Raw genomic sequence first — 15,462 nt, forward strand, 5'->3', positions numbered from 1 at the left:
AATTATTAGCGTGACATAACACATTTAGTTTTATAATGCCTACTGGTTTTAAGTTATTGTCAAATTAAGCAAATCTTTGCTCAGATTGTTTGGCAAATTTACTGTGTGATTGGTTAGAAAGCCATTTAGTGATTTTAACATTGCTAACACAAAACATTAAAACTCAAGAGGCAGTTAGCAAAATTTTGCCTTTGACAAATTTGGCAGCCCTTGTCTGTTTGGGATAGCAAAGCAATACCAGTCAAAAGACAATTTATAAAGAGGAAGAAGGGGGGGGGGAAAAAAAGTGACAAAAATAATTGAAGAAAATAAAGCAACCACTAAGTAACTGATGTTTTTGTCCTTTCTTGCTTCCATTCCAGTTTTTAGTCCTGTGGAAGCCAGTCCATTTGAAAGTCATTCACTTTCAATGAATTGAATTGGCTCTGCTATTCATGAGAGTAGTGAACACAACACCAAATAGTCTTTGTGCGGAGTTTTCTCTACATATTCAGTGGCGTTTTTCTACAATTAAGTTAACATGTTCTATGATGCCAAATGCACTTTCATATTCATTTTATTAAATAGCTTAAAGAACATTTGGATACTACATATTTCTATAATGTCATGATAATTAGATTTAATGTATTATCAAAGTGTGAGTATTTAAAGTTAATGGCATTTTAATGTTCTTTATATTTTCAGTGTGAATCACAATTATAGGAATTTTGCCCCCTGGGATCACTAAGAGCCCCCATTTTCAATCTTTGAATGTACCTATAAATTCTGGCAACAGGATGCAGAGCTTTTAGAAGTTGCACCTCCAAAAGTGGCCACCTTTCTGCTTACATGGAGAGAACATTCTGTGTCCATCAATTGAAAATATATGGTCTTACTAGAGGCCTGGTGAACAAATGTGTGCACAGGTGAGGTCCCTCGACCCTGGCTGGCAACCAGGGCTGATCTGGGCCATCTGGCCAGGGGGAGGGACCGTGAGAGGTTGGCTGTGGGATCACACTGACCACCAGGGGTCAACTCCTTCACTGAGTGTTTGCCCCCTGGTGGTCAGTGTACATCATAGCTACTGGCCAGTCTGGTTGTAATGATCACTTAGGCCACATGTGTCAAACACAAGGCCCGCAGGCCAAATCCGTCCTGCCAGGCCTTGCAATGTGGCCCGCACCGCGCTGTCTTTTACACACAAGCATAAGCTAAAGAAGATCATCATCACCAGTATTGCACAAATGTTAAAGAACTTCTTTAAAAAGAAAGAAGATGAGATTTAAAATATGAAGAATAAAACGGAAATTCGTGCACAGGGAGGGGAGCTGTGTCCCTCAGCACAGCCTGCACCCTCTCCAGTCTGGGACACCTCAATAGATGGGGCCCAAACCAGTAGTTGGACATTCCTCTCACAATCTGGACCACTGGCTCCTAACTACTCACCTGCCTGCCAGCCTGATCACCCCTAACTCCTTCTGAATGCCAGTCTAATTGCCCCTAACTGCCCCCTTTGCTGGCCTAATTGCCCCCAATTTTCCCCTCTTCCATCCTGGTTGCCCACAACTGCTCTCCCCCAGCAGCCTGGTCACCCCTAACTGTTCACCCTTGCCAGCCTGGTGGCCCCACAACTGCCCGCCCCACCCCCTCCCGCCGCTGCTGACCTGATTGCCCCATGCATCCTGCTGTTCAGTCATTTGGTCATCCCTCACTAAACCCCCTGCTGGCCTTGTCCTGCCACGCAGCCTGCTGTCAGGTTATCTGTCCAGTTGTTTCAGTCATGATGGCCTCTGGCTTTTTATATATTAGGATGACATATGCAGTCCAAAGAAGGAAAAGTGGCTTTTGAGGTTTAAGTTTAAATGAATAGAAAAGTAGAAAAGAATACAAAAATGTAGAATAGTATAAGAGTTCATAAATTTCTTAAGTAAGTTTACTTAAAGATTTGCAGGAAAAATTAAGGCTATAGAAAACAAAAAAATCTTAAGTACTAATTTTAAAATAATTAAATTTCTAATTTAGTATCATTTTGAAAATTATAAGAAGTTTAAGGATAGGAAATGGCTAAATAATATATTGACTAAAGTATGTGGATGATGCCATTAGTTAAAAACTTAAAAGTAAAAATACAGACAAAAAAAATAACACAAGATAAACTGATGCTTTTGAGATTTGATTTCCATTAAGACAGGAAGGACAGTAACTTCTGAAGAAGCTATGCAAAAAGTAAAGTTATATAAAAGTCAAAATATTAATAGAAATAAATTTTATAATATCAGAATGTAGATAAAATAATGTTATTAATATCAGGTTTTATTAGCTTCAAGTTCTGGGAGATAGAAGTGGGTGATATAAATGATACATTTAAATTTGAAAAAAAATATTTCTATGATGTTATTCCTTAATTCAAAAGGTTAACTCATAGAATGACTGAATGTGTTAAACCAAATTCCAAGTTTATTGAGAATTGCATGTGTAGAGTTTGTCTGTTGAGAATGCAATCATATATATACCATTATTTAGAGGATAAATATGTTAGAGGAAACAAATATATTAGCAAAAGATTGACAACATCTTTATAATATGCTATCTTTTGTGAATATAGTTTATAAAGATTACAATTTCCTTCATAAATATGGAATATAAAAATAAATTACAAATCACAAATATAGCAAAATAAGCACAGCAAAAAAGAAATAAAATATAAATGTTTGATTTGTGCATACCACAGATTTTAAATAATTTCATTATCATACAAATAGCTCACATATATAATATTTCCTGCATTAATTCTGATAAATACTACAGTAAAAATTAAGATTAATAGAGTGCTTTGAAAAGTTTGCTACAAGTTATATGTACAGCTCTTTTCAGCATGGTTGCATTGTGCTCTGAGAAAGTTTATGCATTCTATTAGTGATTTATAGTGTCTGCTAACTTGTATTTTTAAACTGTTAAACAATGTAAAGTTGATATTTAATTCTAAACTTTGGATGTCTAAATTTTTGCAGGTTTTGAATATTTTCAATTATGATGTTCATAGAAAAATTTTAAAAAGTGTTTTGAACTTTTAAAAGTAATAACACAACTGTTCATATTGCTATATTGAAGTCTAGACCATTATATTTTCTTTAGTATTATTACCTATATTATTTTTATCTTATTAAATAAGTAACTTATTAATTGGTGAATGTTTGTCAAATGCCTTTCATGTACTGATCATTGACATACACAGAGAAATACAAAATAAAAAATAAAAAGTATAATGCATTCATCAATCTCAGGAGATCCATTGCAATTTAGGAAAATGTAGAAGTAAAACAATTGTGATAGATTATTACAAATGATATAGAAAAAGCTAGATGGCAAGTTCTTTATGTTTTCCTTTGGTTAATTTATTTCTTCTATGTGTGTGTGTTGTGTGTGTGTGTGTGTGTGTGTGTGTATGTTTGATAAAGTCTTTCTTTAAGATAATTTTTATTTCTTAATTACAATTGACATACAATATTATATTAGTTTGAGGTATACACCCTACTAATTAGACATTATACAATACTAGAGGCCCGGTGCATGAAATTCATGCACAGGGATGTGTGTCCCTCAGCCCAGCTTGCACCCTCTCTAATCTGCCCTTCGAGAGATGTCTGACTGCCTGTGTAGGCCTGATCCCGATAGGATTGGGCCTAAACAGGCAGTTGGACATCCCTCTCACAATCCAGGACTGTTGGTTCCCAACTGCTCGTCTGCCTTCCTTCCTGATTGCTCCTAATTGCTTCTGCCTGCCAGCCTGATCATCCCCTAACCACTCACATGCCAGCCTGATTGATGCCTAATTGCTCCGCTGCCAGCCTGTTTGTCCCTAACTGCCCTCCCCTGCAGGCCTGGGCCCCCCTCAACTGCCCTCCCTGCTGACCTGGCCCCTCCCTGCTTCCCTCCCCTGCTGGCCATCTTGTGGTGGCCATCTTGTGTCCACATGGGGGCAGCCATCTTGTGTGTTGCAGTGATGGTCAATTTGCATGTTACTCTTTTATTAGATAAGATACTAAGTGATATCCCCATAAAGTGCCTGGTCTGCAGCTACTTAGCAAGAAGTATGGGGCACTCTAAGGCCATATGCTGCTTGTTTGAGAGATTTTAGAAAGTTTGAAGCCTGAGACCATTGTCATGGAAAAGCTATTGGGAACAGGTTGGGTGGGCCAGCAAGTTGGGTAGGATGGAGTCTTCTGGAATCACCAGGGATGAGTGAACAGTGTTAGCCAGGTTGATGAAGACTTAGACATAGCTCCTGTCTTCTGGCTATGTGTTGGACAAGCTCATAAAAGGAATAATGGCCTCTGCCAGCACTTCTGACTGGGAGGAAGCTGCCCCTCCTACTCTTGTCCTGATACCAAACAGTTCAGTTCCTGCCTGTATGTCCCTGGTGCTTCTTGAGCTGCTGCCCCAGCACTGGAACTCAGTTGAAGTGAGACCCAGTAGCCCCAGAAAATTCCCAAAATAGGGAAATAGCTTAGTATTTTATGATATATTACAGGCTTCAGAGGATTAAAATGCCTTTATTATTATATAATTATTTTTAAATAGTTGAATAAATATAACATATTTAGCCAAATATTCCATCTAATAACTTTTTATTATTAACACAAACTTTCAAGTACTGAGCTCAAATTATCTTTAAGGGAAAGAAAATTTGATATATATATATATATATATATATATATATATATATATATAGTGTGGTTTCACAATAGAAATAAAAGCATATCATTATTATTTTCTTCTTTAGTCTTATTCATTTTCCAGTATTTATTTGTTATTTTATTTAATATTTTCTCCTTATTTTGTTGTTGTTGCTGTTATTGTATGTCAAATTTGATGTTAAGTTAGATCAGCGTTTTTCAACCGCTGTTCCGCGGCACACTAGTGTGCCGTAGGTGCAGACAAGACAAGAATTTTATAATTTTTCACTATTTTGTTTACTTAATATTTCATAATAAAGTAATTATAAAATACTTTCTTTGTGTTTATTTGATTCCTATTCAAGAGAATTACTTTATATATAGTCAATATAGGCACAGAGTTAAATTTTTTAACATTTTCTAATGGTGGTGTGCCTCGTGATTTTTTTCATGAAACAAGTGTGCCTTTGCCCAAAAAAAGGTTGAAAAACACTGAGTTAGATCACTAAGAATACATTTATTCATCTCCATTCATTTCTGAGAGACTAAATAGTCATTAGTAAATTCTTTTGTGCTTCAGTGAGTAATTACAATATTAATTCAATTTTTAAGAGTGAAATACCTTAAAATTAGATAATAAAAAGTTTTAATTTCCAAATAAAAACTGCTGGGGTTCAAAAGTAAAAATTGAGACTAATTGTACAATAACACTTTAAGGGACATATCTCTACTTTAATTTCTCTGTTTCTCTTCAGTACTTTAAAATGCATCTCATGCAAACACTCCTCTGAGGACAATAGCAATAAATTTTTAATAAATTCCAAGCCTAATTTCCAATTGTACTGATAAATATTTTGCTACAAAAATATCACTGAAAAGTTACATTAAAAATAAATAAGCAAACATTATTAAAAGTCTTGCCTCTTTTTGTAGAACATAGTGTTCATGTTTGAGTTTGTTAGAAATTAAGTAGTTATTCATTTTTCATGAAGAATGGATGAATAGACTGATCACTTGAGAGTTACTGATCCATAGGGTAGTATCTTATTAAAGTATTCCTTCTCTTTACTTAATAGGGTTTATAAATTAAGTATTAATAATAGATTATCATTTATTTTTTTATTTCTATTGTTAAATCATATTTTTATTCTTGCAGGAATATCATTTTATAAACCTTATACCTAACGATACAAATGTATCACAGCTACTGCTCTTTAAAAAATCTCGTATATGACTGAGATTTCCAAATAATTATAAATAAATTATTCATTTGTTAACTGCCAGTAATAATTGTGTTTTGTGGGTTTTTTTGTACTGTTTTTGAAGGTGGCCTCAGAAAAGATATACTTATTATTATCCAAGGAGTACATAGTACTTGCAAATGTGTTACAAAGAAACATTACTCACCTTGTATGCAGATCTTTAGTGAAATACTGTTTTTCATAAATGAGGTAAAATTTTACAGTTTGCTAATAGAATGCAAGCAAATTAAAGCTTCAATGTTCACTGTACACTTTTAATCCCAGACACAGGGACAACCAAAAAGTCACCTTGAAGCAATTTGTCCATAATATTAGGGTAAAAATACCATAAACTATTGAGTGATGCATACACTTATTATATTACAATCTTGAAATTAAGAAATATATCTGGTTCAAAACAATATTTTGCTAGTGAAATGAAGATGAAAATAGGAAGCAGACACCCAACTTCATCGCATTTATCCTGTCAAAATCAAAATGCATGTTGTGCTGCAGTGTTTTTCAAATTTTTAGCTTTATGATCAGAAACAATGAAAACAAGTGGAGGTTTTCATAATCTTGATAAAGTTTATTTTGCTAAGACAGAACATAAAAGAAAAACATACCTCTAACAACACCAAACCAGGAGAGTCGAACAAAAACTCACCATCTACCATTCTCTGTATGTCCACTGGATACCCCCTCCATGCTCTGAAGGACAATGGAGAGAAGATGAAAAAAATCATCATCTTCTCTGCCCTTATGGGCCTTACATTGAAAGAAACAGACATAGCCAAATATATTCAAACAAATTCCTATATCTTATAAAACAAGATCTGCACTATGTTAGAAAATTACACATTATTGTGAGAGAGTGTTATGGAGGGATGCACATTAGGTTGAGGACCTAGAAGATCTCTGAGGAAATGGGACAGAATGGCTGCAGTGGGCTGGAATTGGTTACTTCCATTCTCCAGGCCAGTCAGTCTCTGAAAATGTCTCAATAGATTAGGCTCTCGTTCACTAAGTTCCCGCAGAGCATGTGTTGCTAAAAGAGTGATTTAGTGTGGCTCAGAATGCTTGCTTTCCTTCCTTCTTTACTGGAAGCACAGGATTTTTGCTCAAAAATTCCCTGTAGGGACTTGGTCAAGCTCCCAGAGGGAAATCTCACAGTATAGTGGGGACCACCCTTATAACTAGATTATCCTAGAGTTTTAAACTCTCAAAGTTGTCCACTTTGAGTTCCCAGCAACTCATAAGTTTTTGCTCTGGTAAATAACAACTCCCTGTACTTGCCTGTCTCTCCAATGGCAGTAGTTTTCCCTATGTTCCCTGCTCTGTTTAATCCTCGCAGAGGTGTTGTGTTTTTTTTGTGTGTGTATGTGTGTGTTTTTTTGGTTTGTTCTGCTTTTCCTTATTGTTAGAGGAGAGTTGCATCTTCCAAGGTACTTACATGTGGAATCAGGAACTGTCATCTCTACCACATTAAAAAGATAAATAAAAAAGCCTCACTTCTTTTATAGGACTCCTCGTTCTCCCAACATTAAAGTCATACCCTTGCACACTGATGATAGCCATGATTAATCTTAAGTTCTCCATATTCCTTGTTCTTTGTCAGAACTTGTTTTATGAGATAAAGTTTGATCTTGGCTAGAGAAAATATGAATAACTCCACATTTTAAGTGCATTTATTTAAGTTCATGCTTTATAGCTTTCATTCCATTTCTGAGTGGATAGCATTTTATATGCAACTTTTTGATTACAGGAATCTGGAAATCAGAGTGCACATAACTATACTGTAAACAGTACTAGGTTGATAATTTTGTTTCATTTTATTAATGAAAAATGCACATAAAAGAATTCAATGTTACATCAACATTTTCTTAAAGACACATTTTTCCATTTGGCAGGGGAAGTTGTGAAGAGGTATTCTCATGCAGTTTGGAATATTCCTTATAAAACATCTTGCCAAAAGGGAAAAAAATAAGGTAAGAATATTTTATAACAATAATTTTATTCTTGTGTTTATGGACTGCCTAAAATACATTTCTGTAATATTAATGTTTTAAAATATCTACCTGCATTGTGGTTTTGGTTTTTATTTTTTTTTTCGTTTCCTAAATGTTTTCAACTATATTACCTTGTACTTCCCCCCCCCCCTTTTTTCCAGATAAAAGGAAAATGTCTCAAAATTTCTTAATCAATACAAGTGGAGAGGTTTATCAGAAATAGATCAAACTCCATCTAGGAAGTGGCTGAGTTGGAAAAGCCTCCCCTCTCTCTCTCTCTCTCTCTCTCTCTCTCTCTCTCTCTCTCTCTCTCTCTCTCTCCCTCTCTCCCTATCTGGGAAAAAAAAAAAAACAATCCTTCTCTCATGTCCCTTTGTCTCCAGTTTACATATGCTGCTGTTCTTTCTTTGAACCTGACCGTTTCTAATTGGGCTTTTCATTAATTTAGGGCCCCCATGTTCTCCTCATTGGTTATTTTATTACATGGTATATGTTTCAAAGGCTAAAGCCCACGTGTTGTCCCTTCCTCCATTCTCTTCCCTTTTTCTTGTAACATTTCTCTACCTCCTGTGAAAATTTGTGCTCCTCTTTCTGCCATTTGTTGGCATTTCTCTAACCTCTCTGAAAGTTTGTCTTCCTCCCCCCTTATCTTGTGGCATTTTTCTGTCCTCTGTACAAGTAAGATAAGCATTTTGGTGTCTCCAAGCTGCTCAGGTCAGGGCTGCTTTTGATCTACCTTATAATTGCTTTAATTGCTCAGGCCAGTGATACCTCTGTCCTTCACATATGCATTCACCCCCAATGAACCTTCTGTATTCTCTAAGACTCCCTAAACCTGACTATTTTATCCATAAAACTTCTTTCACAAGCTCACAAATTTATTGAGTGAATGTAACAGGACCAGCGTTTCTGATTTATAAGGCCCTTTGCAAGTTCGATGCAGTCTACATGGTTTCTACTTGGTCTCTCCACATACTCAGTAGCTTATGGTCTCCTATCATTCCTATTCTTCCTGTGCCATTCAGAGAGCTCCATTAACAGCTACTCCATTAAGTAGTTCTTAATTACTTCTTTGTTAGCATTGGTGATTTGCCTTACAATTGCCCTTATTTGATAAAACATTCCTGTCTAGTTAAAAAATATTTTGTTTAATCAGACCCCTACGCTAATGAATATGATGTTTAAAATATTTATGGTTGTATATATATTTAAAAAAAAACTTTGAAAAGTTGCTGAATTTTTGCTTTTATTTAAAAATTAATAGGCTTTCATGTAATGAGCTTTACCACACTTATGTGCAAACAAATTACTAAGCTATCAATTCATAATCATTTAACAAAGAAAGTAGGGCTTTCTTTAAAAAAAAAAAAAAAGAGAGAGAATTTATGGTAATTGGCACTATAGGAAATGCTGCTGATAATTGAGGATCAAAAGTCTAGAAGGAAAGTTTTTTTTTACACCAAGAGCCATTCAAAGTATATGTTGGATATTTTTTCTTCCTTTCCACTTCGACTTTGTCTCAAGGGCAAAATCCACCTGAGAGTAACATAAAACAAGCAAAAAGAAGTCTCCAATTGAAATTAAAAATGAAAAAGTAACAATTTTTTTTATCTTTCTTATTGCATTGTTTCTATATTTGTATCAGAAACCTTGCATACCTAACACTGTCACACTTATTCATGTGAAATAATTAAAGTTTAACTTTCACAACAATAAATTCTACTGATGTCAGACAATTCAGTTCCTCCCTTTGTACCCCTGGTGCCTTTTGAGCTACTGTGCCAGGAGTGGCTCTCCAAGCAAGTGAGTCTGAGAAAGTCCTTGTGTGGACCCTTCGAAAGGGATGACTGGAACTCCAGCAGCCCTCCGTGTCACTCAGCCACATCCCTGCTGGTTTTTACAGCCAGAAATTATCGGAACTTCTCTTAGTGTCACTGGAACCCTGGGCTGGAGGGCCTGGTGTGGGGCTGGGACTGCTCACTCCCCCGGGGGCCTCTGTAGTTAGCGGAGATATCCCCCCTGTTATTGTTCTGCTACTAATGGGTGTGGAACCATCCTATTCCACTTCTCTGGCCCTCCCATTAGTCTCGGGGTGGCTGCTTTATATCGTTAGTGGTAGGATTTCTGTTCATCTAAATTTCTGGAGATTCAGAATGATGGTAGTTAAATAGTATAGTAGTAGTTTTAATGCGGTTGTAGAAAGACTCTAGTAGTGCATTTATCTACCCTGCCATCTTGACTGGAAGAACTCAGTGCTTTGGCATTCTTGATTCCAGAATATATACTCAATTCTAGACTTAATTATTTGTGCATATATACTTAAATACATATGTGAATATATATATACATATATGTCATATATGTTTGATTCAAAACATTTTTATTTTGCATAAAATAACATAACATGATGTTTTAATATATGCTTTAAATATATTAAAACATAATAACATGATGGATTTGTTATTTTTATAAGAAAGCAGTTTTTACCTTGCTGGTTTTCCATTTTGACATGTGGGTATAATTTAGTGCCTAGCACATAAAATAATAAATATGCATTGAATAAACTATACAAATTATTTGCATATATAGTATATATTTTTGAATTGTTTGCTTTAAATACTTTACTTTTTACCACATCAGAGAGAGAAAATTCTGTGGGTACCACCCTTTGGTTACAGATAGCTTTAAAATTATGACTCTGAGTTTCTACAGAAGCTACACTGCCCTAAACTATGCTTTTCATAAATTGACTAGAGGCCCAGTGCATAAATTCATCCACAGGTAGGGCCCGGCCGGCCTGCCCCAGTTGAAGTCCATTTGGGGCTGCTGGGCCTGCGAGTGTGGGACTGTGGGAGGTCAGCCAGGCCTGTCCCTGGTGGGAGGGGCCATTGAGGGCCTGGTCAGCTGTGGGGAGAGGCTGTGCGAGGTTTTGGGGGCCCAATCAGGTCTCTGATCAGGCCAGTTGGCTGCCGCAGTGCACATCATAGCGAGTGGTCATTCCAGTCATTCTGGTTGTTCTGTTGTTCTGGTCACTTGGCTTTTATATCTATAGATAGAAGAAGGCTATTTCAAGTTTTACAAGGTATTCTAAAATTGTAGTGGATGAGGATGGAGGTACTGGTATACTGTTATCCATGAAATTGCTTTGTATTATAAAAAGTTGTTTGCATTTTCCATATCCTTTATATGTCCCAATGTCTATTGAAAGAAATAGAAACCCTTTTTATTAGACTCTATGTATAGAAATCAACTTTATTCAATATAAAAACAAAATATTTTGCATCTTTTATTATAAACTCAATTCAAAAATCAACTATCTGGTGAATTGTGGGGAGGTTGTTGGTTTTTTTATTTTATTTTATTCAGAATGTTATCAGGGTGATTCATTATTTATAAAAACCAACCCACTAATTATAATGTTGCTATGGTGCTGGCTCACCAATACACTCACATGGTGATGCCATGTGCAAGTGTAAGTATTTCTCTAGTTCATTGTATCTTTTAGTTTAGTAGTACTGAAGCATGTTAAAATGCATGTTTATTTTGAAGTGTTTATGATTAGTTCCTTTTACTGTTAGGGTACTATATTTATTTGAATAATTATGTATATAAATATGTTATATTATCCTTCAATTAACTGTAGGAGAGTGTTGTGAGTTGGAAATGTGTTCCCGTGATAGGTGGTTGAAGTTCTACTCTCAGGTAGCTATGAATAGCTTTGCAGATGTAATCAAGTTAAGAAGTGGTCATATTGGATTAGGATGTGTTTAAAACAAATAACTGATGTTTTAATAAAAAATGGGGGGATTTGCATCCAAAGGGATGGACAAATACATAGAGAGAAAGACATGTAAGCACAGGTAGAAACTGTAATTATGCTGCCACAGACCAAGGAACACTAAGGATTCTCATCAACCTCCCAAAGACAGAAAAAGCCAAGAATGAATTGTTTTCTGGACACTTCAGAGAGAGCATAACTCTACTGATACCTTGATTGTAGACTTTAACCTCCAACGCTGTAAGATAAGAAAGTTTTCTTATTTTGAGCCACCCAGTTTGTGGTGCTTTGTTATGACAGTCCTAGGACACTAATATAAAAAGTAATGGGTATTACAAAGTGTGTTTAAAAAAAAAAAAGTGTGAAGACTAGATTCATAGCAATTAAAACCCCTGAAATATTAATAGATTTTACAGACTGTTTAGGAGCTTTCATAGTCAGTCCCTCAGGATATTCTTAGAAGCTTTCATTTTCAACCAATCCTTTCACAACAATTCTTACTGAAATTTGCCATTGTTTGGACACGCAGAACACCTTTATCTGTGCTTATAATTCTGCTGAAAGGGTAATTTCTTTATGTCTTTCTGATTAAATAATAACTCTTATGCACGACCCATCTCCAAGGTAAACTTCTGCCTCCTGAATCCCAACCAGATGTGTTGTTAGTGTGCCTCTGTTTTCACTTTTTAATAACAAGTAAATAACTACATCCTGCTTATACATTACTAAAGGCCCAGTGCACAGATTCATGCACCGGTGGGGTCCCTCACCTGGCCTGCAGAGAGTGGGCCAAATCCAGCTCTCCAACATCCCCTGAAAGGCCCAGATTGCAAGAAAGCGGTTCTTGGGTGACAACCTGGAATTGGACTCCTTCCTCTCTGGTTCCGGGAGCATCACTTGAGATCCGCAGCTCTCAAGTCACTGCAGCTTGGCAGCTCCTATGTTGAGTGTCTACCCGCTGGTGATCAGTACGCATCATAGCTACTGGTTGGAGCATCTGCTCCCTGATGGTCATTGCATGTCATAGCTACCAGTTGGATGGTCAAACAGTAAGACAGTCACTTAGGCTTATATATATATATATATATATATATATATATATATATATATATATGTGTGTGTGTGTGTGTGTGTGTATGTATATATATATATATGTATATATATATATATATATATATATATATATATATATATAAATGGCTATCAGTACACAAATCTATTCTTCTACTGAGAACACAAACTATGTTTCATTGATCTTTGTATTCTCATAGATACTGACTATGGTATTTTAAATATAATTGGTAATTAATTAAATTTAAAAATGCATAGATAAATAACTTGTTATGATATAGAAAAAGTGGTTTTAAAAGAAGAGTTTTGACAAAATTAAAAAACTATCCTTGAAGAAAAAAAAATGTGGGAAATCCTTGTTTTGTGTTTTTTTAACTGATGAAAAGCTATCTTTAGTTTTGTTTGTTTGTTCCAAAATGATCATATCACAATAAACCTGTGGGGAAGAAGAAACCTAAGGTCCAAGTTACTACCAGAAAAGACTGTGCTCACTACTGATTATGCCTTTGAGATCAGAGCAGGATAATGATGGTGTCATGTAACTTAAAGATCATCTCTGTAAGACTCTGAGACATATCTGGCTTACCTGGTGAGGTTCCCCATCTAAGAAAATATAAACAAAACTCCTAATTTGCCCTAAAAAATATAAATAAATAAGTAAACAAACAAATAAATAAATAAATCTATACTAATAAAAGCCTAGGTATAGACATGACATCGTCACAAGATGGCACCACAAGATGGCCACCACAATATGGCACCACAAGATGGCCACATGCACAGTTGAGTGGGGTCTGGTGACCACTCTGCACAATGAGGCCTTGGGAGTCCCATGGCTCTGCATGGCATGAAGGAGGCTGGTCCCAGTGTCTTTACTGCCTTGTGCAGAGGAAGCAGGTCATGGCAGAGGAGAGCATTGGGGTCTACCAGGCCAGCAGGGGAGCAATTATGTGTCAATTAGGTCAGCAGGGGAGCGGTTGGGAGGGACCAGGCTGGCAGGCAGAAGTGGTTAGGGGCAATCAGGCAGGAAGGCAGGTGAGTGGTTAGGAGCCAGCAGTCCCAGATTGTGAAAGCAATGTCTGTCAGCCATTTAGACTAGATCGGGCGCGTTCAGGGTGGTATGGCCGTAGACTCTGTCAGCCATTTAGGCCCGATCCAGTCAGACAGCCCTCAAGGTGTCCCAAATTGGAGAGGATGCAGGCCAGGTTGAGAGACACCGCCCCCACCGTCGTGCACAAATTTCATTCACAGGACCACTAGTAAATAAATAAATAGCTCTGAGAGAGCAACTACTTCATAATGCCATTATATGTTAGATCTGGAAGGCCTGAAATTTTTAACAAATTATATAATCCACATCCAATAAATGGCATTTGTTTACCTCCTTTCATTTTTTATTTACTTAGAATATTAACAGAACTGCATTGCTTTAAAATTAGCCTAGTATTTCGATAAGCAAATCATTTTATTATAGCTATCAGCTGCAACACATATTTGGTAAATCTTAATAACATCCTCTTATACCTACACAGTAAATTACTAGTAAAAACTTCTTTAGCTGTGACATTTTCACTATTTGCTTTATCATCAACTTTTAGATAGACATATATTCCAATTTTGAAAAGAAAAGCTTTTGCAAACATAATGACATTTGATTGAATTGAATAACTTAAAAAACATGCCTTCTTAAAATACTTTCTAAAGTCATATTTCTCTTCAGAAAGCAGTATCAAGCAGATCTATAATTGGAACTAGCACCCTTCCTTCAAGATGGCTAATATGCTATTTCTGTATAATGATTTTCCATAGCTCTCTCTCTCTCTCCTGCACAATTACTAACTTAAAATTTCAAGTTAGATCTCAATTTCCTCACAGTCAGGGTTCCTCAGAACACTATTCACAGCCTACAAGCATAAGAGCATGGCATTTAATTCTCAAAGTTGAATTGGTTATTATAAAACAATATATATATATATATATATATATATATATATATATATATATATGTGTGTGTGTGTGTGTGTGTGTGTGTGTATATATATATATATATGGCTAATATGCTAAGTGTCCCTCTGACCATCCAACTGGCCCCTATGATGCACACTGAACACCAGGGATCAGACACTCACCACAGGAGCTGCAGTGAGGCACACTGGCCATTTACAAAGAAATGGCACTGCTGACCTGGCATTGATAAAGCAACACTTGACTTCCCCCAACTGGGACAAAGGCGCTGCCACCACCCTTGAGCAACACCCCACCAAATTGAAGCCAATGCTGCCAAGATCCTATGGTGCAAAATGTGACCCACAGCCCAGGCCAGCCTGGAAACGGTAGCTATGGGCACCTGGTAATGACATCATGTAGTGATGCCCAGCTTCCTCTTCCTAGCAACTAGCCTTCTTAGAGTTTCTTCAGCCCAGGAACACAACTCGTTTTATAGCCAGGTGCAAACACTTTACACTTTAATCAAATATTTGTGCAGTGTTTTCCCATGCCTCATCTCAATTGACCCTCATAGAAGTCCTGGAGTAGCTATCAATAGATAGGAGACTGGGTGGAATCCTATTTTCTTTTCATTAGCCAGAAAGCAGATTTAGAAAGTTGGCCTGACCCAAAAGAAGTAAGAGATAATGGACCTTGAAATGACTTCAGCTTTTCTCACTGCACAGAATATAGTCAAACACTGCTGTAATTAAATATTTTAC

Source organism: Pipistrellus kuhlii, unplaced genomic scaffold, assembly GCF_014108245.1.
Source record: "Pipistrellus kuhlii isolate mPipKuh1 unplaced genomic scaffold, mPipKuh1.p scaffold_m20_p_3, whole genome shotgun sequence".
In the NCBI taxonomy this organism is placed as follows: domain Eukaryota; kingdom Metazoa; phylum Chordata; class Mammalia; order Chiroptera; family Vespertilionidae; genus Pipistrellus; species Pipistrellus kuhlii.